Source organism: Hylobates moloch, unplaced genomic scaffold (genome assembly GCF_009828535.3).
Source record: "Hylobates moloch isolate HMO894 unplaced genomic scaffold, HMol_V3 SCAFFOLD_21, whole genome shotgun sequence".
Lineage (NCBI taxonomy): Eukaryota > Metazoa > Chordata > Mammalia > Primates > Hylobatidae > Hylobates > Hylobates moloch.
This window is the reverse complement of record NW_026652296.1, coordinates 14,282,318-14,295,737: the sequence shown is the minus strand read 5'-3', so window position 1 is coordinate 14,295,737 and position 13,420 is coordinate 14,282,318.

Genomic DNA, 13,420 nt, shown 5'->3' with positions numbered 1-13,420 from the left:
ATATCCTGGTTTTGATATTGTACTATAATTTTGCAAGATGTTACCATCAGGAAAAACTGTGTAAAGGGTATATGAGGTCTCTATTTTTTTCTTGCAACTGCATGTCAATCTACAATTATCTCAATACAAATGTCAATTATACAAAATAGAAGTTAGACTTAATGTCTTTCTTTTTTATATGTGCAGTCTCAGGTTATACCTGCAGAACCTCAGATATACTTGTATTATGTGGCTGACAAAAAAGTGTGAAAGAACCCAATGCCTTCATTTTAAAGATGAGTCACATAAAGGTTAGGTGACTATCCAAGCTGATAAAGCTTGTTTATATTAAGCATTTGTCACGGTTTCTGCCTTTCTGTAGTTATAATGATCGAGAATTTTATGGCAATGTTAAGATGTCCAGTCCTGGGTTCAGACAACTTTGGAATATATCCTATCAAGACTCAAAATGGTCTCACCATGTGATCTTAGAAAAATAATCTGTTTGCATTTTCTACTCATTGAAATGAGATAATAAAATAATCCCATACATCGATGGGATTTCAAGACACTGAAATAAAATAATTCATGCTGGTACAGTGGATGGGTGATAGGAGACTCTCAAAATAATGCCTGTTTTCTGGCATATTAAGTGCGGGACACTAGAGCTAAAGGCTTTGAATACAAAGAGATAAAAGGTACAGTTTCTGCTTCCATAAACAGAGTCTAGGAGAGAGAATAAAATAATATAAAGGTAACTGCACAGAATAAAATGTGAAAAATAGGAGAGTACAGGGAATTGGTGGTTGATGAGGCTGGATACGTAAATGTGGCAGGTGGGAAAGGCACCTTTTTAGGAATCCTCACTTTGGCTAGATTTATGTCATCAAAGAGCCTAACAGCCTGTTTTGTTTTTGTTTTTCACGCAACAGGATCTTGCTCTGTTGCCCAGGCTGGAGTGCAGTGATGTGATCATAGCTCACTGCTGCCTCGAATGCTGGGGCTCAAGTGATCTTCTCACCTCAGCCTCCCAAGTAGCGTGGACTATAGGCACATGCCACCATAACTGGAATTTTAAAATTGTTTGTAGAGACAAGGTCTTGCTATGTTGCCCAGGATGGTCTCAGACTTCTGGCCTCAGGAAATCCTCCTGCCTCAGCCCTGTAAAGTGCTAGGATTACAGGTATGAGCCACCACGGCTGGCCTAGAGCCTGGTCTTTTAGAGTCAGATGGATTTGAGGATGGAGCTCAGTGCTGTCCCTCACCAGCTGTGTTACTGTGGGCAAAATTGCTTATTTTTCTAATCCTCCCTTTTCTCAACTCCAAAATAAGATTGCAATAGAATAATTCCCTCCAGGGTGCCTGTGTCAGTTAATGAGATCATGAATATGGACATGCTTAGCACTCAGTATCTTCCTGCAGCTTGCTAAAATAGCCACAGTGTATGCAAAAATGTAAATATCTTTCTGTATAACTGGGCTACAAACGATGGTAAAAAACATAATCACACCACTCAAGGTCATTTCACATCTTCATGTTTAAAACAGACTATTCTGAAATAGTCATTTGATTGAAAAATTAAATTATCTGATTTCAACATTCACATGTGCTCTCTGGTACATTCTCTCCTCTCAAGCACTCTCTCTCCCTTTCCTCTGATTTTGCCTCAGAATTATAGTTGTCAATGAAAAGAGTCAAACCCTGTAAAATAATTGAAGAGATTTATTCTGAGCCAAACATGAGTGACCAATGGCCCACAACACAGCCTTCAGGAGATCCCAAACACATGTGCCTAAGGTGGTCAGGCTACAACTTGGTTTCATACATTTTAGGGACACAAAAGACATTAATCAATACAAAAAAATGTACATTGGTTCAGTCTGGAAAGGTGGCACAACTGGAAGCCAGGGGCTTCCAGATCATAAGCAGATTCAAATATTTTCTGATTGGCAATTGGTTGAAAGGATTAAGTTATTATCTAAAGACTTAGAATCAATGGAAACGAACATCTGGGCTAAGATAAGGGGTTGTGAAGACCAAGTTTTTATCATGCAGGCAAAGTCTCCAGGTAGCTGGCTTCAGAGAGAATACATTATAAATGCTTCTTATCACACTTAGAGAGTCTGTTCTCTCAGTAATTTCAAAAGGGAGGAGGGTATAATGAGGCATGTCTGACCCCACTTCCCATCAATGGCCTGAACTAGTTTTTCAGGTTAACTTCGGAATGTACTTTGCCGAGAGGAGGGGTCCATTCCGGTGGCTGGAGGGCTTAGAATTTTATTTTTGGTTTACATAGTCTTTGTGCAGGGGAACACTTAACAAAAAATGAAGGAGCAAGGGAATATGTGTCAGGTCTGGGTGCTGGTGGCTGGGCTCTGCTGGCTTCTGCAGGGGCATTTCAGTTGAGTCCTTGGTTTAGGCTTCAGTCCTGCTGCATCCCCTGCTGGGGTCATTTGGCCCCCCTGGCCTTTGGATGCAAGTGAGCATCTGGGCCCACTGTCCTCCTACAAGGCCTCTGGTCCAGATGTCCTCACCCTGTGCTCACCTCACCCCATCCCTGGCCACCCTCAGTCTCTGGCCCTCTGTATCAGTTATCTATTGCTGCTGGAACAAATGCCTGCAAACTCAGTGGCTCAAAATAAAAACTTTTCTTAGAGGTCTGGAGGTTAGAAGTCCAAAGCAGGTCTCATGGGGCTAAAATCAAGGTGCTAGAGAGACTGTGCTCTTTCTGAAGGCTCTAGGGGGGAACCTGTCTCCTTGCCTTTTCTTGCTTCTGGAGGCTCCTACCTGTCTTTTATTATCTGATTTTCTTGCCTCCCTCTTTTAAGGACCCTTTTGATTATATCAGACCCACCCGGATAATCCAGGATAATTGTCCCAACTCAGGATTCTGTAAGCCAAAACAAAAATCCCAGGCCCCCCAACAGACTGAACAGAGCCAAGAGAAACCTGAAAAATGAAATTCACAATCATGATGGGAAGGGAGGTTGGACACACCTCGTTATACCCTCTCCCTTTTGGAGTTCAAAACAACTGACCAGCATTAACACTAAAATAGAGATCACAAGACTGACAAAACAGACTCTGTGGCAATAAGAGATCAAATTCCATCCTGACTCTGGTGTAGCATCACATGACAGATATCAGACCCTGAAGGAAATCAAAGTATTTTACCCCAAAATACATTTCTCTGACACTTTGAAATGGCCCTGAAAAGCTGTCTTGTGTGGGCAAAATTCTACATCTGTAGAGAACCTCCATTAATGCAGCCCAGTCTTTCTGGGATCTAGGAGAGATTAACTAAGAGTCTGACACCTTTAAGGTATGAAAAGAGACATTTACCATCTATTCCTGCTGAAGCCCGCTACCTGGAGGCTTCATCTACATAATAAGAACCTTGGCTTCCACAACTCCCCCCACCCACTTACCTTAACTGAAGCATTTCTTTCTACTGACTTCAAATTAGTTTAACTCTTTCAAACAATTGCCCATCAGATAATTTTTGAATCCATCTATGACCTGTAAGCTCCCTGACTCTTTGAGATGTCTCACCTTTCCAGGCCAAATCAATATATTCCTGACATGTATTGATCTATGTCTTTGCCTGTAACTTGTCTCCCTAAACTATGTAAAACCAAACTGTAATCTGACCTCCTTGGGCACCCTTTCTCAGGACCCCCTGAGACTCTTCCTGGAGCCATGGTCACTCATATTGGCTTAGAATAAACTCCTTTAAATATTTTACATAGTTTGGGTTTTTTCTTCACAATTATTAATCACACGTTTGCCAAGTAAGGTCACATATTCACAGGTTCTGGGGGTTAGGATGTGGACATCTTTGAGGGGCAATTGTTCCGCTTTCCATACCCTCCTATCATTTCCAATCCCTTTCTGGGACAAGCAACACACACTGGACTCCCCCACGTCACTGATGGGTCATGGGAAAGTGGAGATGCTACTTTACAGTGTCCTGCTGCTGAAAGTGCCAAACTGCCTCTCCTCCTCCATGCAGCTGCCTCATGGGGGTGGGAGGCACCAGGTGAGGCCCCTTATCTCAGAGACTGAAGTGGAAAGAGTGGCACAAGCCTATTTGGGTGTGTGTTATATGACATCATGCCTGGGGTACATAGGAGGCATGAATAAAGAGCACTGGGGAATTTTCAGTCTAAGCCTTGATGTGACAATCCTGCATTCCCCAATCCTTCCTGTTCCCACTATAATCAGGACCAAAAGAGCTGAATCCTGCAGGTAGTGAGCTGGGCTTGATTAGGAAATGAGAAGGTTCTGGGTGTGATGATCTAGGTTCTATATAGGTAGGCTCAGATGCACGCTGGGCCTGCTAGCTGTATCGGAGTTGATTTTTCTGAGAAGGTGAGTTCAAGCTGTTTCACTGGGTGGCAGGGAAAGTTTTGTTCAAGGCAAATCTGGAAAGTAGAGTCTCACACTTTGACACATAGGGAGAGACCCCAGTATCCAAAATCCCAGCTGCTGCAGCATACCCGTGGGTTCTCCTGAGGGCCCAGGAGGAGAGAGAACCTGAAGGCCAAGGTTGGTATGCTGTTGTGGATTCCTGGTTTCCTCTGTGTGTGTGGTTGTGGGTAGGGGTTGGAGTACCTGGTCTCACACGCTTCTGTCCTCAATTTTAAGGTGTGGCTTCTCAGGAGTCTGTGTTCCCTGAGAACAGAAGGTGAAGAATGAAAAGGAAAATGGCTCGGTCATTTCTAGAGGTGATATCACAGGTGAACTGCTTACTTCTGATTTCCTTCCTAAAATACCAATTTACAGGGCTAAATACATTTTGAGTTTGTTCCAATGGGTGCCGTTCCCCATTCTGGTGATGAGGTGACAGTCAGAGAGGCAACAGAGAGGACCTAAATAACCCAGAAGCTTTCTTTAGTGACCCAAGATTTAGTATTCATTCAACAAACTGTTCAACGACTGACCCAAGATTTAGAATTCATTCAACAAACTACTCAAGGCCTGACTGACCAAGAGGAGTCATTAGCGCAGGTCTTCTAGGCATGAATTTGTTTGAAAACTTTTAAGCTGAAGAATAGGAGTCCCTGGGGATAGTGAGTTCAGTTTGAAGTTGGACAGCTTGCATGTGTTGGGGGCACAGGGAGCAATGGCTTAACTTGCTCTCAAATCTATGGGAGAGCTGGAGCAGTGCACAGGCAGTCAGGTGGATGGGATGAACGTGGAGGGATGCCGCCATATTTCTGGGTAACAAAAGGGCACTGGTCCTGACAGACTTAAAATCCAACACATCAAACTATGCTAATTAAAATAACATAGACATGATAATACATTGATGGGTAAACAGAAGAAAATAGAAGGCCAGATACACATTGTGATAGGATGAACAATCTCCCCCACCCATTGCAAGATGTCCCCATCCTAGTCCCTGGAAGCTGTGAATGTGTTACCCTACATGGTAAAAGGGACTTTGCCGGTGTCATTAAGTTGAGGATCTTCAGATGGGGGGTTTCTCCTGGGTTGTCTGGGTGGGCCTGAAATGTCATCACTGGCTCTTTGTAAGAAACAGGCAGGGGGATGCTATGCTGCTGGCTTTGAGGACAGGATAGGGCTGGCCACAAGCCAAGGAATGCAGGTGGTTTCTAGAAAGCTAGAAAAGGTGAGGAATCAGATTCTTCCTCGAGCCTGCAGCAGGGACACAGCCCTGCTAACCCATATTGTACTTCTGAACTCCAGAACTGTAAGATTATAAATTTGTGTTGTTTTAAGCCATGAAGTTGGTGGTAATTTGTTATGGCAGCAGTAAGAAACATTAATTTCCCACTAATCCACATATTTAGGACCCAATATTTAGAAGAACTGAGTAAATGACGGAGATCACGTTTACATTAGAGTACAGGCTGATTTAATCGTGGCATTAAATAACAATGTCCAAATATAACAGGTAGAATTCCACTGAATCATAAACGAATTTACCAAAACATCTTTTAAAATGAAGTCTGTGAAGACATTTTCATCCCTCAGTCAGGCAGACCTGAGTTAAATTTTACTTCTGTAATTTTTAATTTTTCAAATTATATAAGAAATCTATCAATGTATGATGTTCTTTTTTAACAACGCAGATGAATAATTTTTTAAAAGGCCTTTTTAATCGTTAACCCTACTCAATCACTGTCTTTAGTTTTATACACAATAGATCTTTTTGTATATCAATAAAATGTCAATAAAAAAAGATCTATTGTGTATAGATATGTGAAGTAGCATCTCCACTTTCCCAGGGCCCATCAGTGACATGGGGGAATATAAGTCTATATTCTGTAACTTTTTAAGTTTTGTAATTTATTTTGGAGATGTTTCCCTAGCAGTACACATAGATGGCCCTTATTCTCAACATCTGCAACGTGTTCTGCAGTGTGAATTGTCCTGTTTTGGGACCTTTCTCCTGTTTATAGATCTCTATGTTTGCAGTATTTCAGTGGTAAACATACTGTTGCCATGAAATCTCTGCATATTCTTGAACTTTAAGAAAGTTATCTAGACTTAGAATTTCTGAGTCAAGGGCATGCACCTTTAACCATGTGAGATACTGTCAAGTCATGCTTCAAAAGTACTATGCTGACTTTGAAGTCTACAAATCAGTGTGATTGATGGCTTGGTTCCATCCCTTAAAAACACTGGATAGTATCCAGGCTTTAAATGTTGTGACCATCTTGCCAAAACAAGCAAGACTTCTTGCTAATATAATGTGCATTTAATTGAGAACAGTTTTGAGAACTTATTGATCATTTGTATGCTTTCTTCAGTGAACTTTTCATTCATATACTTTAGGCATTTGTCTAGTCTGAAGCTTCTATTTTTTTTCTTATTGATCTGTATAAATTCCAAATTAGTTCCTTGTTGGTTATACAACATACTGATTTAAGTTTTTTCTGTGTCCCTTTTATTTTTTCAGAAATTTCTTTCTCCTTTATAAGGTCGATTTTATTATTTCCTTTTATCTGGCACTTGAGTCTTTAAGACATTTTTCTATTGTAAGTCTGAAAAATCCTCATTTCCTAACATTTTAATAGTTTTAATAATTACCTTTTATTTCATCTGGAACATATTCTCATAGTCAGAGAGGGATCTGGCTCTCCCCCTACCTACTAAGGGATATTCAGTTATTGCCTCAGTATTCATTGAATTGTTTCCAAACAGACTTGCAGGTCATCTTTTTTAGGTAGTAAACATTTCCATATTTGCATCTGTTTCTGGGCTCTCTTTCTTTGATCTCTTCATCTGTGCTGATGACATTCCTAACCCACTTGAATTACTACAACTTGACTCTGTACCCTGGCAAGAACAAGACCTTCATTAACTTTTCATGTAAAAAACTAGTCTGTCACATTTTTCCCTTGTGTGAAAATCACGTATCTGTTTATCACAGTTTATAAAAATAATCTTAATGGATTTTTTTTAATGGAGATACTATTGAATTTATATATATATTTGGGAGACCTGACATGGTTCTAGTATTACTTGCGAAGAACTTTTGACTGTTCATATTGAGAGACTCTGTCAAATCTTTAGTTTTGACTGATTTATAATACTGGTCCAAAACCCAGTAGGTTCAAGACTCAAGAAGAGCTGATGCTCCAGTTTCAGTCTGAAGCAGAAAGAGACCAATGTCCCAGCTCAAGCAGTCAGGCAGGATGAATTCCCTTATCATTCTGCTTGGGTGGGATTCTGACTTAGAGGTATTTGGTCATAATCCCACAGATGGTAGCTCTACCCCATTGACTCAGCCAAGCATGAACACCAAATGTATGTTTCCTTAGCTGTTACTTTATCTTGACGGTAAGTAATTTTGTCCTCCTAAGCTCTACAAGAGTAAATCATACTTTTATTGTTTGCACTTTGTATTACAGCTTTTGGTCACATATTCTAATGTATCCTTATATCCTGTGTGATTCCTTAGAATGCCCAATTTGAAAGATATCTACCAGGGGCCACGTGGAGGCATGTATACACATAAAGTATAAATTGTTATTTCAGGAGTTGGTGAAATTTAGAGATGTGGCCGTGGTCTTCTCACCAGATGAGTGGGATCATCTGAACCCTGAACAGAGAAACCTGTATAAAGATGTGATGCTGGATAACTGTAAATACCTTGCATCTTTGGGTAAGGAAGGTCTTGTTAGTTCACAACTGCCCATGGGAGGATTTTTTCCTTCTGTGCAAATATCTGCAAAACTCCCTGAAAATGCTTAGTTGAATTTTCTGACTTCATATTCGTCAGTAAAGCATTGTAGCTCTGTGTTAAGGAAGATATTTTCATCTTGGGATGATACAAGCTTCCTATTCCCCACTGTCCTCAAAATCATCACACCATTCTCCAAAACTATAGTCTGAGGCTGTCATATGCCTAAGAAACAGCTGGGGAATGGTTTAAAATGAAGATGGTCTTTTATGCAAAAACACTGCTTTAGAGGTTCTGGGAAGATTGAGATGTTAATGAGATTCCTCGTCACTAAAAATGTGGGTCTAAATTCTGTAATAACCACAGCATGGTCAAGATCATTTATTTTTCTTAGGAAACTGGACTTATAAGGCACACGTGATGTCCTCTTTGAAGCAAGGGAAGGAGCCCTGGATGATAGAGAGAGAGGTGACAGGTGTTCCCTGCCCAGGTAAGAAGCAGATGGAAGTCATCACAGCTCACACCTCAACTCAGAGTAACCTGGACACTCCCCCTCCAGCCCCCACCAAGAGGTGACAGGAGAAGAGCTTTCCCCTGGGCTTCTGTCCATGAGTTGCCAATGGAATCTTTACCCCACATTTATCACTCTCCCTGTACCTTTTTTGTTATAATTCTAGTCTTAGGACAGTAAATGGTGTGCTGGTAAAAGTTTGGAATTTAAGTTACTACCCGAATGGATAAAAGGATGAATAGCTGAATTGGTCAAAAAACTTGTCAGTGATTACAATGAATGAATGGGTTAGCTCGGAAAAGTGTCACAGAAGGTATTTTTTTTTTTTTAAAGAAAATTCTGGAGAGAGACTGATTTTCTCTTTAGATTATTAGTTTAGAGAATGACAAATCAGAAAAACAAATTTACCATCTAGTTGGAAAGAGATGACTACCTTCATTAACAGAAGGTAGAAATTGCCAGAATGTAAGATGATCCAGAGATTTCACAGAAACTTGTTTCTCGAGTTTCAGTGCTGACATCAGGGAAGGCAGCTCGTTCATAGGCTCCTGAAAGTCAAGGGATAAAAAGCTGGGTTAGATGATGATGAATTTCAGTCTGGAGTATCATTTGATCTAAAGAGTAAAATACCAAATGCATTTAAGCTATGGGCAATTTGGAAAGTGGACTGGAATCCATTTATTAAAGATTTTATAAGAACTGTTCACAAGAATTCCAAGTAACCCTGTTTATTCTTTAAATATTTAATAACTTGGTCCAAACTCCTCTCCTATCCCCAAAATACTTTTCTCTTCCTTAAACTTTCAAATTTATGCACCCCTGAACATTTTTCTATCAAGTTATAGTCACTTTCACATTTACTGCAAGATGTTTTTCGGATCTCTCCACTGCCGCCTTGTGGCTTTAGAACACAAATCTGTTTACTTTGTTTTGTGACATATTTGAATAAAACCATGTAACCTGTTTAGGGCTGGCAATGTGGTAGTGGGAGGGTTGGAAATTGGATACAAAAATTGAGTCAATCAATTGTCACTGTTGCTCAAGACTCCATCGTCATTTTGTATAACCTTCATTTATAATTCATTATGTCATTATGTGCTAGACAGCTGGTCTAATATCTTTTCTATGTTGTTAACTAGCTGGGTGTGGTGGCACACGCCTGTAGTCCCAGCTACTTGGGAGGCTGAGGCAGGAGAATCGCTTGAACCTGGGAGGCAGAGGTTACAGTGAGCCAAGATCGTGTCACTGCACTCCAGCCTGGGCAACAGAGAGAACTCTGTCTAAAAAAAATAAAAATGCATATACTAATTGTAAAATATGCACGATTTTATACATGGCTGCACTCTTATTTAAACAGCATGCTGCAAAAATCTCACTTCTTACCTTTCTACTTGGTTGTTTCTGAAATCTTTACATGTTGTATCTACGTGTCTTACTTTTTAGTGCAATATAGTATTCTTTAATATGCATCCATCACACAGCCAGTTTTAGGGAAAAAAATTCCTAAGTCTCTACAATTCCTTCTGACCCAAATCTCACGTGCTCCCTTTAGAATCTATAACAATTTTCTGGGTCACAGGGCATATTATAAATAGTTTGACAAAACGTACCCAGATTACTTTCTGGACATCTGTGAATTTTACACTACACCCACATTCCTTCTCTTTCCTGCATCTCACCACCGCTTGCTAACATGTGCATTTTAGTTGGTTCCATTTTGGTAGTTTTGTCTCCTTGTTTTAATTCTCATTTCCCTAATAGTAAGATGAAGCTCACATGATATTCTTGTCATCCACTCACTATTCAGCTTTTTTGAATTGCTTCTTCATGTTCTTTGCTCATTTTCTAATTTTTTTTCTTTTCTTTGTGGAATTGAAGAATTTTATGTTATATATAAGGTATTTTTTGGTTTAAAATGGACGATTACTCTGTCAATCTGTCATTTGCCTGTTGACTCTGGTGCTTCTCTTGATCAGAAATCCTTCATTTTTGATCACATCCATAACATTTTTGACTTACAGCGTTTGCTTATTGTCTTTTTGTTGTTGTTTAAGAAGCCCACTGCATCCTAGACCACAAAGACATTCTACTATCAGCATTTTGGGTTTAAAATTCATATTTTAATCTGTCTATATTTGTATATGGCATAATGGACAACCAGCCCCATTTTCTCTGAACAATGAGCCAGTTTTTACAATACCACTCACCAAAGCATCCATCCTGTCCTCACTGACTTATGATGCCATCCTTACACACAAGCCATCAGTACTATACATCTATAGAAATCTTCTGAAATTTCTTTTATTCTATTCGTGTATTTTTCTGTTCTGGATGAGTATAATATTCTTTTTTATTATAGTAGTGTGGTTTTCTAGTTATCCATCATAGTGGGTTCTTTTATTTAAAATTAGTTTCCTATTCTTAAGAGTGTATTCTTTCACTAGTAATCTTGCTTCAAGTATTTTGAAGCTCTGTGGGTGCATAAATACCTAGAATTATGCTCTGTTGATTCCTTATCCTTATGAAATAAACTTCTTTATCCCTGGAAATACTTAATTAGTCTAAAGTGTATTTTGTCTGATATTAATAGAGCTACTCTAGCTTTCTTTTAACTGTTAGCATGGTATATATTTTCCATCTGTCTACTTTTTAACCAATTGTGTCTCTAAAGTGAGTTTCTTGTAGTTAGCAAATAATTTGGTTTTACTTTCTCATACAAGCTTGATAATCTCCACCTTTTCGTTGAGGTGCTTATACCACTGGGTCTCAATGGGGAGAAGGGAAGACCTTGCCCTCTAAGGGCACCTGGCAATGTCTGGGTGATTTTTTTGGTGGTAATAACTGGGTATGTAGGCATGCTGCTGGCATCTAGGTGTAACAGCCAGGGATGCCAAGATCCTACATGCACACAACAGCCCCCATAACAAAGAACTCTCTGATACAAAGGTAAATAGTGCTCAGGTTGTGAAACCTTGTGTTTTTATTTTTACACTTACTGTGATTATTGATATGGTTAGGATTGAGCCTAAATCAAATAGATTTCTATTTGTCATATCTGTTCTTCCCCCTTTTCTCCTTTATTCTGCTTTATTATCCTTACCCTATTTTGGATTGATTTTTTTTGGGGGGGATTCTACTTTATCACTTTTACTGGCTTATTAGCTGTAACTCTATTTTAGTGGTTGTATTGGGATTTGAGTTTATGGTATCTGTCTTTAACTTATCACAATCTACCTGCAAGCGATAGTATACTCCTTCATGTACAGAATAAGAATTGTACTGTAGTTCTTATTATATATATATATATATATACATGTATATATATATATATAAAATACTATAATTTATCTCCACCTGCCTTTATGGTGTTGCTGTCATACATTTTACTTTCACATGTTATAAGACCCATAATACATTATTTGTGTTTAATCAGTCAGTCTTTTAAAGAGATTTAAGTAATAGTAATAAACCCATACATATTTACAAGTTACATTTCGGTTGCTTTTCATTTAAGTAATAGTAATAAACCCATACATATTTACAAGTTACATTTCGATTGCTTTTCATTCCTCGGTGCAGGGCCAAATTCCCATCTGGCATCCCTTTTCTTCTGCCCTGCAGGACTTCCCTTAAAATTACTTGTAGTGCAGCTCTGCTAGTAATGAATTCTTTCAATCTCTGTATTTCTGAAAAGGCCTTTTGTTTGTCTTCATTTTTGAAAGCCATATGCTGGGCATAGAGTTCTAGTTAATAGGTTTTTTTTTCTTCTTTTAGTACCTTAAATATTTTGTTCCATTATCTTTTTTGCTTGCAGTGTTTCCAGTGAGAAATCTGATGTCATCTTTGTCTCTGTGCCACGTACATAACGTCTTTTTCCCCCCTCTGGTTGCTTTTATAGTTTTCTCTTTATCACTGGCTTTGAACAATTTCTTTATAATATGCCTTAGTGTAATTCTCTTCATGTTTCTTATTGTGTGATTTCGGCTTCTTGGATCTGTGAGTTTATAGTTTTTACTGTGTTTGAGAATTTTTTGCCCATTATTTCTTCAAATATTTTTCTCATCCCTGCCCCCCACCCCCTTTCCCCCTCTATTTCAGAGACTCTAGTTGCCCAGATATTAGGCCACATGATGAAGTTGGTAAATCTTCTACACATTTTTAATAGGACTCACATTTAATGGATGGTAGTACTTTCTTTTAATCCTGACTTTTCTTTTGTATATTCTATTTCTCTAGTTCCTTCCCTCTAAAAGAATTCTCCAACCAGGTTTTCCATGCTGCTACTTCATCTTTGGCTATATAATTTTGCTATAAATGCCAACCACTAAGTTCATTTAAACATATCTTCAGAGTGGGCGTGGTGACTCATACCTGTAACCCCACCACTTTGGGAGGCTGAGGCGGTCAGACCACTTGAGGTCAGAAGTTTGAGACCAGCCTGACCAACATAGCGAAACCCGTCTCTACTAAAAATACAAAAATTAGCTGGATGTGATGGCATGGCCAGCTACTCGAGAGGCTGAGGCAGGAGAATCACTTGAGCCTGGGAAGCGGGGCTTGAAATGAGCTGAGATCATGCCATTGCAATCCAGCCTGGGTGACAGAGACTCTTCCAAAAAAAAAAAAAAAAAATTAAAAACCATATTTTCAATTGTTCCCACTTTGTCCCTTTTATTACCACTGATTCTGTCCCATGTTGAAATATTTATGTTTTTGAAAATATTACTCATGTATATTTATAAATATTCCACTGTATCTATACATTTTTCCAAGCA